The sequence below is a fragment of the Erinaceus europaeus genome, chromosome 2 (genome assembly GCF_950295315.1).
Source record: "Erinaceus europaeus chromosome 2, mEriEur2.1, whole genome shotgun sequence".
NCBI classification, from domain to species: domain Eukaryota; kingdom Metazoa; phylum Chordata; class Mammalia; order Eulipotyphla; family Erinaceidae; genus Erinaceus; species Erinaceus europaeus.
The window spans coordinates 185,031,961-185,047,193 of NC_080163.1; the positions used below are offsets into that span (position 1 = coordinate 185,031,961).

General features: G+C 43.5%; 1 long non-coding RNA gene across 1 annotated transcript in view; it reads right to left on the bottom strand.

Annotated features, from left to right (window-relative positions):
• Positions 1 to 15,233, bottom strand: part of LOC132536811 (uncharacterized) — a 164,731-nt gene that overhangs the window by 856 nt on the left and 148,642 nt on the right. The window contains exon 3 of the long non-coding RNA XR_009548346.1: positions 1,153 to 1,216. This is a non-coding gene — a long non-coding RNA (uncharacterized LOC132536811). The remainder of the gene's footprint in view (positions 1 to 1,152; positions 1,217 to 15,233) is intronic.

Sequence of the window (15,233 nt, forward strand, 5' to 3'; positions counted from 1 at the left end):
GTCTGCAGTGTCTCTTTTTCTCTCCTCTATCTTAACCTACCCTCTCAATTTCTCTCTTTCCTATCAAAAAAGAAAAAAGAAAAATTTAAAAAATAGCCATAGGAGCAGTGGATTTGTAGTGCAGCAAGAGCCCCACCAATAACCCTGGAGGGAAGGAGAGGGAAGGGAGGGAGGGGGATAGAGAGAGAGAAAGAGAGAGACAGAGAGAGAAAGAACAAAAAGAATGGAAAGGAAAAGAAAAAAGAAAAGAAAAGAAAATTGAGCTTGATATTTTCTCTTCACTTGAAAGGGCCATCCCTGAATTGGGTTTGGTGTACTGCACCAAAGTAAAGGACTAGGGCAAGTGGTCTTTCAGGTCCTGGTGCATGATGGGGGAGGAGGAGCTGGGCTGGGGGTGACAGTGTTTTGCAGAAAACTGAGAAAATATACCTATGTGGCAGCAACTGTTTACTGTTTACTGTAAACCATTAATCCTCCCATGAAGAAAAAGTAAAATCAAAAAATCCTTTCCAGCGATAAATTATCTACAGAAAACAATGCAATCCACTTTGTATATGCAAGAGTTAATTGGAAAAAAATCTATGCTAATAGAAAAGCTGCCTCCTGAAAATTATTTAGTGCAAGAGACATCAAGGATTGATATTACGGGCAATTTGAAAAAAAACGGTAACTTTTCAGATGCAGTGTTCTTTCCAAGTTTAAGTCATGTGACCGCTAAGGATTGTCGTATAGTCCCAGCTTCCTTTTCTGTGTATACACAGACCTGTGTGTCTGTAGGAAAATACACTTTTCAGAGAGTCAGGCTGGGAGTATGGATCAGCCTATCAACGCCCATGTGCAGTGGGGAAGCAATTACAGAAGCCGGACCTTCCAGCTTCTGCACCCCATTGTGACCCTGGGTCCATACTCCCAGGGGGTTAAAGAATAGGGAAGCTATCAGGGGCGGGGTGGGATACAGAGCTCTGGTGGAGGGAATTGTACCCCTCTTATCCTATGTCTGTGTTTCCATTTTATAAATAAATAAACTAAAAGTAAAAAAAAAGAAAATGCACTTTTCTGTCTGGTACATTCTGGATTCTTCCCTCATCTCTAGACCTCTTTCTGTCCAAGACAGGAGCTTGGAGTGTAAGTTCTAGTCTTAGAAACACTTACAATGATGTCTTCCACCTGCTTTCGGAGGGTGTTCTGGACTTCCAAAATCTCATTCTGAATGTTGCTAATCAAGTCCACGGTGACCCAAAAGAGAAGAGTAGCTGTTAGACTATTTTCAAGTCAAGTTACATTTTGACTCGTCACTTCAGTATTTTTCACTACTTTTTCAAGATATCAACATACTAAGCAAGATCTAATGAAGAGATATGCAAATGTACTTCTGGAAAATGAGACCAATCCTAGAAAACATATCTATGTTGTCAGGTCTCTGAGACCAGGGCTGCAGATCCCGTCTTCACAGCTTTCCTGCCTGGAGTCCAGGCCAGAACCTCCCTGAACTGGAGGGCTGGCAGGTGCATTTGCTTTGAGAGCCACCCCACAGAGAAAACTGTCCTTAAGTCAGGCCAGTTGAATACATGGTCCAGAGTGATGTTAGCTCCCATCACAGAGTGGAGAGAAGGGGGAGGAGAGGGAGGGACCCTGACTGCTAGGACTCTGCATTCTGAGAACTTGAAGATTTGAAATACCATGGCCTGGAAGGTGGCACAAAGGAAAAGGGACTCAAGCACGAGGTCCTGAGTTCAATCCCTGGAAGCACATGTACCAGAGTGATGTCTGGTTCTTTCTCTCTCTCCTCCTATCTTTATCATCAATAAAATAAAATCTTAAAAAAAGAGAAAGGTTTGAAATACCTGAACTAAGGACATACCTATGAAGCTTCTTGTACCATTGCTTCATTTTGTCGACTGAACTGAAATCCAAGAGAAGGGCAGAAAAGAAGTTAAAATGCACAAAATTCACACAAACATATTGTATTTCCCCCACCAATAAAAAGTAAAAAAAAAAAATGAATAAAGTCATCTCTTCCAGGAGTACATTATCTACAGGAAATAAAAACAAATCATCAAGATGTAAACACTAACATTGGGTTGTTGTTGGTGAGACTGTGTGAGTCAGGAGGCCTGTCCTGCTCACTGAGTGGTGAGGGCCCTGCTCTCTGACAGGTAGTTTGCTGGGTGTTGGCAAGGAAATCTTCTAGATGCAGGAGAAATTGGGTTGGGGGTCAGTTGGTGGTGCCAGTGGTTAACTGCACATGCTACCATGCACAAGGACCCGGGTTCAAGCCCCTGGTCCCCACTTGCAGACGGCTTAGAAGTTGCATGTGTTTGCTTGAATCAGAGCCATTAAAGGACAGTCGATAGTACACAACTGTCCTTGTGGGGATCTGAGCACGTGTAGCTAATAGACCCCCAGAAGAGCTGTGCCCCCCCTCCCCTGTGAGTCATGAGGAGACAGGGCCGGGCTGCAGTCTTACTGAAAAGAGACGACGAAGCTGCGGTCATCCCAGCCCATGACCAGCGATGTTCGGGCTCTGGCACCTTTCCTCGAGTTGTGTGCCACCCACATGTCCAGCAGGGGCACCCAGTACTTGACTCTGAAGTGACCCTCGAACCTGGAGAGGGAACAGAGCACACTGCAGTTAGCTTGCATCTCCAGCATTCTGGGAGCAGCTGGGTTTCTCCTGGGGAGATGGTGGATGTGTTTCTGTGGCTCCTTCCGCTCTGAGCTGAGCCTTGAGAGCACAGCAGAGGGAGGGCTGGGGCCTGAGTGCTGTGTGCTGACTGGAGCCCGGCCCAGGATCTCCCTGAACACTCCTTACCAGTGGGAGGAAAGGAGCCATTTTCCTGAACATTGCAGAACAATTAGATACCCCCCCATATTTATGAGCTCGCTAAGAGAACCTTTCACTCAGTTAGCATCTTTCCTGTTGCTTGCTTGTTAGCCATAATGATCCATGATCATATTTCCCTTATTGATAGTATGGAAATTGCAATTAATATATTAGTTCATTATTGTCATCCTGAAAGTGCTTGAGGATACTAATGAAAGAAATCATGCATTACAATGTTAGTTAAGAATCTTTTCTAGGCCGGGCAATAGCACGCAAGGACCCGGCTTCAAGCCCCTGTCCCCACCTGCAGAGGGAAAGCTTCCTGACTGGTGAAGCAGGACTGCAGGTGTCTCTCTGTTTTTCTCCTTCTCCCTATCACCCCCTTCCTTCTCGATTTCTGGCTGTCTCTATCCAATAAGTAAATAAAGATAATTTTTTTAAAGTTTAAAAAAGCATATTTTCTATGAGTCCCCAATAATTAAGTTGAATTTTCCATATCTATTATTTTTAACTGCCACTGAGGTTATCACTGTTGCTTGGTGGCTACATGATGAATCCACTGTTTTTGTGGGTCATTTTCCTGTTTTTTGTTTGTTTGTTTTAATATATATTTATGTATTTATTCCCTTTTATTTTCCTTGTTGTTTTGTTATTGTTGTGGTTCTTTTTGTTGTTGATGATGTTGTTGTTGTTGGATAAGACAGAGAGAAATGGAGAGAGGAGAGGAAGACAGAGGGGAGAGAAAGATAGACACCTGCAGACCTGCTTCACTGCTTGTGAAGCGACTCCTCTGCAGGTGGGGAGCCAGGGGCTCAAGCCAGGATCCTTATGCTAGTCCTTACACTTTGTGCCACCTGTGCTTAATCCGCTGTGTTACGCCCGACTCCCTGTTTTGTTTCTTTTAAAAGGTCTGAGAGAAATAAGATGGTAAGATGACTGAGTGGAAGACAGGAATGAAACCTACAGCACTGCTAACTGCTCATGAATCTTTCCCTCTGCAGATGGGGAGTGGGGATTGAACCTGGGTCTTAGGCCATGGATGCTCAACCAGGTGTGCCACCACCACCAGCCACCCAGTCTCAGTTTCTCAGAGTTTTTCATGCCTTTAAAGCCTAAGTTATTGAAAATTTGCTTTCATAAATTTGTATTCATAATTATCTCACTTAGAGTCTGGCAAAACATAAAAAGCTGCTAAAGTGCTGTGCCCACCTAAAACCAGGCAGAGGCTCATGTACCATGAGAAGGACCATGGACACGAGCAAAGGGAACTGCACGGTGGGAGCTGTCACTGGGTGTCTCTCCTCTCTGTTCCGGTGGTGTGGGGAATTGAACCTGGGACTTTAGAGCCTCAGACACAAGAGTCTGTTTGCATAAACATTGTGCTACCTACCCTCCACCCAATTCCCATGCATTTATTAAAAATAATGGAGACGCCACAAGCCTTGCCCCCATTTCATGCAGTGGCCATATAATCCTAAACAGAGTAAATATCACAGTAGGATATTCACATGGATGCTGTCAGATACACTCTATTTCCAGGAGCATGAGTGTGTGTGTGTGTGTGTGTGTGTGTGTGTGTGTGTGTGTGTGTGTGTGTGTGCCTACAAAGGGAATGTCACTTGGCAAATGGAATGGCAAAAGAGTTGTGGACATTTCTTTGATGACCTTCAACTGTAGTGTAAAAAGTATACATCCAGATAACTATTAGAGGACTTGATGTAGCCTAGAATAGATCCCTTCATTTTATTTTATTTTTAAATTTTTTATATTTATTTATTTTCCCTTTTGTTGCCCTTGTTGTTATTGATGTTGTTGTTGTTAGACAGGACAGAGAGAAATGGAGAGGAGGGGAAGACAGAGAGGGGGAGAGAAAGATAGACACCTTCAGACCTGCTCCACTGCCTGGCCTGTGAAGTGACCCCCCAGCAGGTGGGGAGCCGGGGGCTAGAGCCCGGATCATTACGCCTCGCAACACCTGCGCTTAACCCGCTGCGCTACTGCCCGACTCCCAGTTTTGTTTTGTTTTTTAAAGAATATCTTTATTCATGAGAAAGATAGGAGGAGAGAGAGAAACAACAGTATAACAGTCACAGGTACAGGGGCCGCCAGGACTGAACTCTGTAACTTCACCTCCAAAAGGTTTAGGCAGATTTGCTTTAGCTGCGATTTGGGAGTTCAGCCACCCGAGGGCACTCATCCCTTACACATGGCAGCAAAATGAACAAAAATCACTGTTTTCCTCAAGTACTAAGAAATGAGATTTTTCTAATAGGTCCATTCACATATTTTAATTGTGAATGATCAATGTATGACAGTGCATAATGTTGAATAAGAATCAGAAATTGAAAGTCCATGTAGATTGATATTACTGCTCAGCTAGAGGCATTCAGCAATTTTAATTTTATTTGTTATAAGATACAGAGAGACAACAAGGGCAACAGAAGGGAATAAATAAATAAAATAAATATTTTTAAAAAAATTAAAAAGATACAGAGAGAAATTAAGAGGAGAGAGAGAAAGAGAGACAGAGAGACATCTGCAGCCCTACTTTACCACTTGCAAAACTTTCCTCCTGCAGGTGAGGACCGGAGGCTTGAACCCTGGTCCATCAGAGCCATCACAGCCACCCAGCCTGGAGCCCAGCCCCTCCCTGGGCCAAGTCCCCCATGACAGCAGGGCTGCACTGCAGGTCTGTGGACTGAATAAGAGAGAGGATGCTGAGGAACTCTGTTAATAATCAAGATGACCGAAGCCCAGGTGGGTGTAGGAGGAAAGGAGCCTTTTATTCCTGCTTGGGCCAGGGGCTCAGATCTTTCTGATAACTCTGGCACAGGACAGAGGGGCAATGAAGGCTTATATGGGGCGCAGGCTGGAGAGCAAAAAGTGTCATCCAAGAAAACAGAGGCTGCAGGTTAAGGGGTGGGGCTTGGACCCGCTGCTCAGGGTCTCTTGCCTTAGTTACTGTTATCTTTCCTGCAGAGCTGTGCCTGGCAAAGTTTAGCCTCCACATAAGAGACCCCACTGGGGGTGTGGGGGGACCTCTAGGAGACAGGAGCTAGTGGGGCTACAGAAGCGCCTTCTCAGTAAAGGTTCAGCCTGGCCTTCACCGCCTCCACCTGTCGTCCCTTGCTCACTCGGGAAGGCCAGCCTGCACTACACACCTGCACTGCCTCAGACCTTCTACACTTCCTAATCCTTTATTACAGTTTCAGTTTTTGTTGTTGTTTTGCCTTCATGGTTATCACTGGGGCTCGAATACACTGTTGTTGTTATTGCTGTCATTGGATACGACAGAGAGAAATGGAGAGAAGAGGGGAAGACAGAGAGGGGAAGAGAAAGATAGACACCTGCAGTCCTGCTTCACAGCCTGTGAAGGGGGCTCGAACCGGGATCTTTGCGCTTGGTGCCAAGTGTGCTTATCCCCCGGCACTACTGCCCGGCCCCTTGTATTTTCAGTCTTTCTGTCCTGTATTGCGGCCCACTTAGAAATGCATCACAGGCAGATTATTTGTACAAACTACAAGCAGGCCAGGGGCTAAAATCTGGACATTCCCCATCGGTGAGTGCGAGGCCGACCTCAGCCCCTGCTGCCAATGTCCATGCCCTGACGGCCCCCAGCAGGTGCCGGACATGTGCGTCCAGCTGAGGACACACCCTCTTTCTCTCTCTCTCTCCCCCTCTCTGTCTTCCTCTCCTCTCTCCAGTTCTCTCTGTCCTATCCAACAACAACGACTTCAATAACAACAGCAATAAAACAACGGCAACAAAAGGGATCAATAAATAAGTTTTTTAAATATATTAATAAAATAAAACAAACAAAAATGGATTTAAAAAATTATATGTCAATATACATGGTAGTAGATAGCATCATAATTATGCAAAAGACTGTCATATGAACTTGAGGCTCTAAAGTCTCAGGTTCTGTGTTTGTCACCACCACAAGCTCGAGCTAAACAATGCTCTAGTTAAAAAAAATACATAGGTGCAGCTGGAAGCTGGAATTTAGATATTCATAAAATTCAAATTCTAGTAATTCTGCAGTATAAACATAGAAAGATCATAGCCAACTCCAGGGAGCATAAGAAACCAAGAGTCTAATAAAAAAAAAGGAATTTATATATTTTAATACATTTAATCAAGGCAATAAATAATCTCTCTGAATGCACACAAATGCATAGGTGAGAATAGGAAGCAAATGTTATCCTGCAATACAGCTCTTTAGGTGGCCAAGAGGGCGCTAGCCTTGGACCAGAGTGATGCTCTGGCTCTATCACTAGTAAACAGATACATCTCTTTTACATAATGTCTATATTAAAACACTCTCATGCTAGAGACACCAAAGGTCCCATATTCAATCCCCAAAACACCATAAGCCAGAACTGTGCTGTGCTGTGGTGAAAATATAAATTAATTAAAATAAAAAATAAAATTGGGGGGCCAGGCGGTAGCGCAGCAGGTTAAGCATACATGGTGTGAAGAGAAGTGCAAGGACCAGCATAAGGATCATGGTTGGAGACTTCAACTCTCCACCTGCAGGGGCGTGAGTCACAAGTGGTGAAGCAGGTCTGCAGGTGTCTGTCTTTCCCCTTCTCTGTCTTCCCCTCTTTCAATTTCTCTCTGTCCTATCCAACAACAACAACAATAACAAGGGCAACAAAATGGAAAAAAATGGCCTCCAGGAGCAGTGGATTTGTAGTGCAGGCACCAAGTCCCAGAGATAACCCTGGAGGCAAATAAATAAATAAAATAGGAGTTTAAACATTGCTCAGCTGCATCTGGGGAAGCTTCACAGCGGTAGGTTGCAGAATGTGCAACTGTGAGAGCCTGAGTTCAGTTCCTAGCAATGCATATACTAATATACTAGATTGATTCTTGCTCTCTCTCTCTTCACCACCAGGGTTACTGGTGGGAGTCATGCCAGCACTATGATTCTACCACTCTCTATGGTCTTTTTCTTTTCCTTCCTTCCTTCCTTCCTTCCTTCCTTCCTTCCTTCCTTCCTTCCTTCCTTCCTTCCTTCCTTCCCGTTACAGAAGTGATCCCAAAGCACAAGACTTGAGCTGATTCTTGATGAAAGAGAGTAGTTTTATTACACCAGTGTATAGGAGATTCCAGATCACTCTGGGAAATTCTCCCTGCACCTTGGAAAAGCCCACACTTTTATTGTGGTCTCCCTCCCCAAAGGCGCGGAGGGAGCAAGTTAATTTCATTATTACAAAGTAAACAGAAAGAGACAAAGACAATCGTTCAGGTAATTGTTATACATGCTTCTTATCTGTGGCCTTGGTATGGGCAGAGAAGGGGAGACTTAGTGCCTGGTATGTATCAGTGCTGAGACAGCTGGATTCCTCCCTAGTCATCTTTACCTATTACCACTGTTGTCTCGGGCCTATTAGTTTAGGAATGGGAAGGGGAGAAGGGGTAGCAACTACAGCCACTATTTTAATTGCCAGGAGAGCAAGCACAAAGGAAATGCGGTCTTAGGCTATGCCACTAGATCACAGAGAAAATACAAATCTCTGCCAGGCACATAGATTAAAATATCTACATAGGGTGAATCAGGAGAATATGCACTCTGTGTTCATCTATTTTCCATAATATTATTTTAATATTCTTATTTTTAAATTTAAAGGACTGGGAGAAATTGAGAAGGGAGGAGGAAATAAAACAGCATTGCTCTACGGTTTGTGAAGCTTCCCCCCTGCAGTTGGGGAGTGGGGGGCTTGAACCTGGGTCCTTGTGCGTAGAAACATGTGCACTCGACCTGGTGTGCCACTGCCCGGCCCTCTGATTCTCAATCATTTTTAAATGTATAGCAGCTGACATTCTAGCAGGCAACTTGTTTAGTAGAGGACACAAGTTACCATGTTCAAGTCCCTAACGACCACATGGGAGCATCTGCAGGAGGGGATGCTTCAAGAGTGATGGAGTGGAGTTGCAGTGTCTCTCCTCTCTTCCTGTCTCTCCCTCTATTTCTGTCTCTTATCATCTAGCTACAATAAGTAAGTAAATAAATAAATAAGTAAGTAAATAAATGGCTTGGGAAGTGGTTCAGTGTCTAGAGCCTTGAACTTAAAAGCATAAAGTTCCAAATTGGATCCATGGCATTGCACATGCTAGAGTGATGCTCTGGCTTTTGCTGTCTCTCTCTCTCTGATATAAATAAATAAATAAATAAATAAATAAATAAATAAATAAATAAAAATAAATATTGGGAGTTGGGCGGTAGCACAGCAGGTTAAACACACGTGGCGCAAAACGCAAGGACCAGCATAAGGATCCTGGTTCGAGCCCCCAGCTCCCCACCTGCAGGGGAGTCGCTTCACAAGGGGTGAAGCAGGTCTGCAGGTATCTATCTTTCTCTCCCCTTCTCTCTCTTCCCCTCCTCTCTCCATTTCTCTCTGTCCTATCCAACAACAATGACATCAATAATAACAATAATAAATACAACAATAAAACAACATGGGCAACAAAAGGGAATAAATATGTATTTTTTAATTTTAAAAATAAATAAATAAATATCGCCAGGACCAGTGGAATTTTGCAGGTGCAGTGCCACAAGCAACAACCCTGGTGGCAAAAAATGTACATTACTTAGAAGAAAATAGAGCAGCCTGGGAGGTGGCATAGAGGGGAGGGGGAAAACACTGCTCTCTCAAATATTAAATCCTGGTTTGATCCCTGGTACCACATGTGCCAAACGGATGCTGTAGTTCTCCCCCCACCCCCATAAATAATAAAAGGAGGAAATGGAAAGAACAGTTTGAGGGACAGATAGATTTATAAAGATATTTTATTTAAGATTTATTGTATTTTATTTATTTTTAATATTTTATTTATTATTGGATAGAGAGAAAAATCGAGAAGGGACAGGGAGCTAGAGAGACACCTGCAGCCCTGCTTCACCACTTGTGAAGCTTTCCCCCTACAGGTGGGGACCAGGGGATTGTACCCGGGTCCTTGAGCACTGGAATGTGTGCACTCAATCAGGTGCACCACCACTCATCTCCTAAAGTTTTATTTATTTTGGGTAGCGACAAAGAAAAATTGAGAGGGGAGTGGGAGATTGAAGTGGCAGGTATACATCTGCAGCACTGCTTCACCACATTTAAACCAGTGGCTTGAGCCTGACTGGATCCTTGAACATCATAACATGTGCTCTTTACCTGGTGTGCCACCAGCTAACCACCACAGAGGGACAGATTAAAAAAATTTTTTTTCATTTGTTTCATTGACTTGGGTATAAATAAATGCACTAACTCTGTGCTTTTAGATGAGGAATTTATTTATATTTATTTATTTTTACGAGAGAACTGCTCAGCTCTGGCTTATAGTTGTATAAGGGATTGGACCTGGGACTTTGGAGCCTCAGAGTTGACAGTCTTTGCATAAACATTACCACCGGTATACCCTGCCCAAGATGAAGAATTTAAAGACTTAAAGAAACTTCTGTATTGGTGAATACATGGAAATTCAGGGAGAATGGTGTGCTCTTCCCAATAACCTGCCCTTTGCATCTTTTCCATCTCTTTCAAAAAATTTTTAAAAATATTTATTTATTCCCTTTTTGCCCTTGTTGTTGTAGTTATTATTGTTGTCATCGTTGTTGGATAGGACAGAGAGAAATGGAGAGAGGAGGGGAAGACAGAGGGGGAGAGAAAGATAGACACCTGCAGACCTGCTTCACCACTTGTAAAGCGACTCCCCTGCAGGTGGGAACCAGGGGCTTGATCAGGAATCTTTACGGGGGTCCTTGCGCTTCTCACCACCTGTGCTTAGACCCGCTGAGCTACCGCCCGACTCCCTCCATCTCACCTTTTCTGAGGTACAGCCTTTGACAGTAAATTGACATTCTACTCAGAAATTGAAGAACTAAAATGTATACCAGAGCAAGGACTGGCTCTCCAGACTAGCCTTCTCTATTCATGACAGATTAAATGCAGCAAGTTATTTCCATTCCCTACCCCAAAAAGACAAAATATTCAGAGAAAATGATTTTCTTGGATGGGGGTAATGGCTATGCAAAGAAACTCTATATCTGAGGCTCCAAAGTCCCAGGTTCAATCCCCCACACCACCATAAGCCAGAGCTGAGCAGAGCTCTGGTTAAAAAATAAATAAATAAATAAATAAAATAAAAGATTTTCATTTAGCACTTTTTTTTGCATACAGGGTTATTGCTGGGGCTCAGTACCAACACTACGAATCTACTGCTTCCAGCACCCCCCCCCCCCATTTTATTGGATAGGACAGTGAGAAATTGAGAGGAGGGGGAGACAGGGAAAGAAAGACACCTGCAGACCTGCTTCACCAGGGTCACTTGTGAAGTGACCCTCTCAGCAGGTGGGAACCAGGATCCTCATGCTTAGTACTCTGTGTGCTTAACCCGATGTACCATTGCCCAGCCCCTCATTTAGTACTTCACATTTTGACAGTGGTGCAAAACGGAACAAGAAGTTTATCCCGTGCCATTCATGTTTTCCTAGCTGTACTTTTCTCAAAATGTGAAATATTTTAATTTCTCATGTCTATAAGAAATTTTAAGTAATGTCTTCTTAACTCTCTAATATGGGCTATAAGAAAAAAGGGCACACAAGGCAGACCTATAGCAACTTTGGATATACTGACTTTCCTTTGTTTTTTTTTAAAGATAGATTTAATTTAATTTAATTTAATTTAATTTAATTTAAATGAGAGAGAGAGAGAAAGAGAGGCCAGGGCACTGTTCAGTTATGGTTTATGGTGGTGCTGGGGATTGAACCTGGGACCTCAGAGCTTCACGCATGAGAACCTTTTGCATAAACATAATGCTATCTCCCCAGTCCATTACTTTTTTTTTTTTTTTTTTTTTTAACCAGAGCCCTGATCAGTTCCGGCTTATGGTGGTGGGAGGAGTTGAACCTGAAACTTTGGAGCCTCAGGCGTAAGAATCTCTTGGCATAACCATTATGCTATCTACCCCCACCTGCAGGCCATGACTATCCATTCAGAGTGATATCCATGCAATGTAGGAAGCTGCTCACTGAGCATGAAATTGGAGATAAAGAAAGACCATCTGAAAACATTAATCAAAATCTAAACAAAGGGACTTTCCTCAAGAGTCTTACTGGGATTGCACACTCACATCAGAGAGAGGTATGAACTCAAATGCTGAAGTATTAATGTTTACTACATGGTCCTTTACAGAATGTTAGCTGACCCTTGGTCTAGACCAGGGATAGAGCAGACTATTGTGCCAGAGGTAGCTTTACTGCTGGTGAAAATAATGATTTGGCTACTTCATTATTTTTTTTCATCTTTTCCTTCAGTACATTTTTTGCTAGATTAAGATTTTACGCTATCAGTGTTATTGTTGGGTTATAAATCTTTTTTTTTCTCTTCTTTTTGCCACTAGGATTATCACGGGGGTAAGGTGGCTGGCTGGCTTGCTTCCTTCTTCCTATTTATAGACAGGGATCGAGAAGGGGAGAGAGACACTTGTAGCACTGCTTCATCACTCATGAAACTTTCTTCGCTGGTGGGAGACAAGGGCCTTGAACCAGGTCCTTTTTTTAAAAAATTTATTTATTCCCTTTTGTTGCCATTGTTGTTTTATTGTTGTAGTTATTATTATTGACATTGTTGGACCCAGGTCCTTTTATAGATCTTTATTTATTGTGCTAGAAAGCAATTTTTGTTTTAATTTTAAAATTATTTTATTAGTGATTTCATTTTGATTTACAAAATTAGAAGATAACAGAGATACAAATTCACACTGTTCCCATCACCAGAGTTCTGTGTCCCCCACCCCCTCCACTGGAAATTGCAGTGGTTCTCCTGAGGTCACAGATATGGGATGACTATTATTTCTGTAGCTGTATATTTACTTATTTGCCCATTTTTCCCTATGGCCCTACATTTTCTTCTTTTTTAAGTGACACCTACACCTATTACTACTACTACAAAATGTCTTTCTTTTTTTCCTCTTCCCTCTTTGGGTCCTAATGGAATTGAGTTTCAGAGCCCTCTAGTCATCTTCCCCTATTACTTCTCCCCCTCTGGGAGTATAGACCAAAATTCTATTAGGAGTGCAGAAGGTGGGAGTACTGGCTTCTGTAATTGCTTATTTATTATTCTTTCTTTATCTTAATGACAGAAAGATAGATAGACCAAAGCATTCCTCAGTGTATGGTGGTGCTTCTTCTTCTAGCGTTTGCCCTTCTTCCGTAGCCAGTCAACAGCGTCAGGTTGAGCCTGATGTAAAGTTTCGAGACCTCCTTTGAATCTGGAGAGGTGGCAGTCGTTGACTATGTGGGTCATAGTCTGTCTGTAGCTGCAGGGGCAGTTCGGGTCATCTCTGGCTCCCCAGCGATGGAACATAGCGGTGCACTGGCCATGGCCTGTTCGATAGCGATTGAGGAGGGCCCAATCATAATGTGCTAGGTCAAAGCCGGGTTGACACTTGCAGGGGTCTGTGATGAGGTGTTTGTTCTTTACCTCAGCTGACTGCCAACTCTGTTTCCAAGAGTCTGGAACAGAGAAGTTCAGTGTAGGCGTAGGGGACCAGATTGGATGACGAGACGTCAAGCGTTGGACAGGGTGGGCAAAGATATTCGCGTATATTGGCAGGTCCGGTCGAGCGTAGACGTGGGAAATGAACTTAGATGATGCCGCATCCCGACGAATATCTGGCGGGGCGATGTTGCTAAGAACTGGCAGCCATGGAACTGGGGTGGAACGGATGGTTCCAGAAATTATCCTCATGGAGGAATATAATTTGGAATCGACCAAGTGGACATGGGGGCTACGCAATGGTGGTGCTAGGGATTGAACCTGGGACCTTAGAGCCTCAGGCATGAAAGTCTATTTGCATAAGCATTATGCTATCTCCCCAGCCCTGCTTCTTATTTATCTATTTGTTTACATTTATTTTGGAATGAGAGAAGCGACCTGGAAAGTGGCACAGCAGATAGGGTACTGAGCTCTTGGATATAAGTTCCTGAGTTTAACTCCTACTATTTATTGCATGTGCCAGAGTGATACTCTTGTTCTCTGTCCCATTGCCTATTAATACATAAATCTTAAAAACAAAAACAAAAAACAAACAAACAAAAAACCAAGAGGAAGAAGAGAGAACCAGAGCTCTAATATAAGGTGCTATAAGCTCTGGTATAGGGGCTGGATGGTGTGCCTGGTTGAGTGCACACTACAGTGCTCACAGACCCAAGTTCAGGCTTTTGATCCCTGATGGGAGAGAACTTCACAAGTGGTAAAGCAGAGCTACAGGTCCCTCTCCCCACCTCCCCTTCCCTCTCAATACAAATATATATATTTGGGACTCCAAGCATGAAAGTCAGTGTTCTAACAAGATGAGCTATTTCCCTGCCCTTGTTTCTTTCTTTCTTTTTTATTTAAGAAAGGATAAATTAACAAAACCATAGGGTAGGAGGGGTACAACTCCACACAGTTCCCACCACCCAATCTCCATATTCCATCCCCTCCCCTGATAGCTTTCCCATTCTCTATCCCTCTGGGAGCATGGACCCAGGGTCATTGTGGGTTGCAGAAGGTGGAAGGTCTGGCTTCTGTAATTGGTTCCCCGTTGAACATGAATGTTGACTGGTTGGTCCATACTCCCAGTCTGCCTCTCTCTTTCCCTAGTAGGGTGGGTCTCTGAGGAAGCAGAGCTCCAGGACACATAGGTGGGGTCTTCAGTCCAGGGAAGCCTGGCCGGCATCCTGATGGCATCTGGAACCTGGTGGCTGAAAAGAGAGTTAACATACAAAGCCAAACAAATTGTTGAGCAATCATGGACCCAAAGCTTGGAATAGTGGAGAGGAAGTGTTGGGCGGGGGGTACTCACTGCAAACTCTAGTGTACTTCTGCTTTCAGGTCTATATTTTGCAGTAGTTTACGGATACGTGTGAACATACGCTCTCTCTCACAGAACCTGGTCTATATTAGGTTTTGGGACTTTGTTAGAATGTGAACCACCTGGGATGGAATTAAAGAATACTATGAAAGGAAAGGTCACACCCGAGTAATGAAGCTGAAGGGTTGTCATTCCACACATGAAGTCTCTGGACTAGTCTGAGCTGAAGCATGTTGAGGTGGCAGTCATTGTGTTGATTAGGTTGCGATCGGCAGATGCAGTACTATTTGATATGGATTGGGAGAGGCATGCGGGAAAGTGAGCCCTATCCTAAGGTTCCAGGACTGGGGGAAATATAGGCTCTATAGTGGAGATGTGAGGTTCCTGCTCTTTTAGGGTTCAAAAAGACAATGGATAGTTATTGTTATCATCACATTATTTGGTAATTGGGTTAACTTTGAAAAGTCCTTTTGTTAGGGTTTCCTGTATAGTACCCAGTATCTTGTATATAGCTGTGCCATTGGTTGCTTCTGAGGTACTTGGTCTAGGCTTCTGAGAG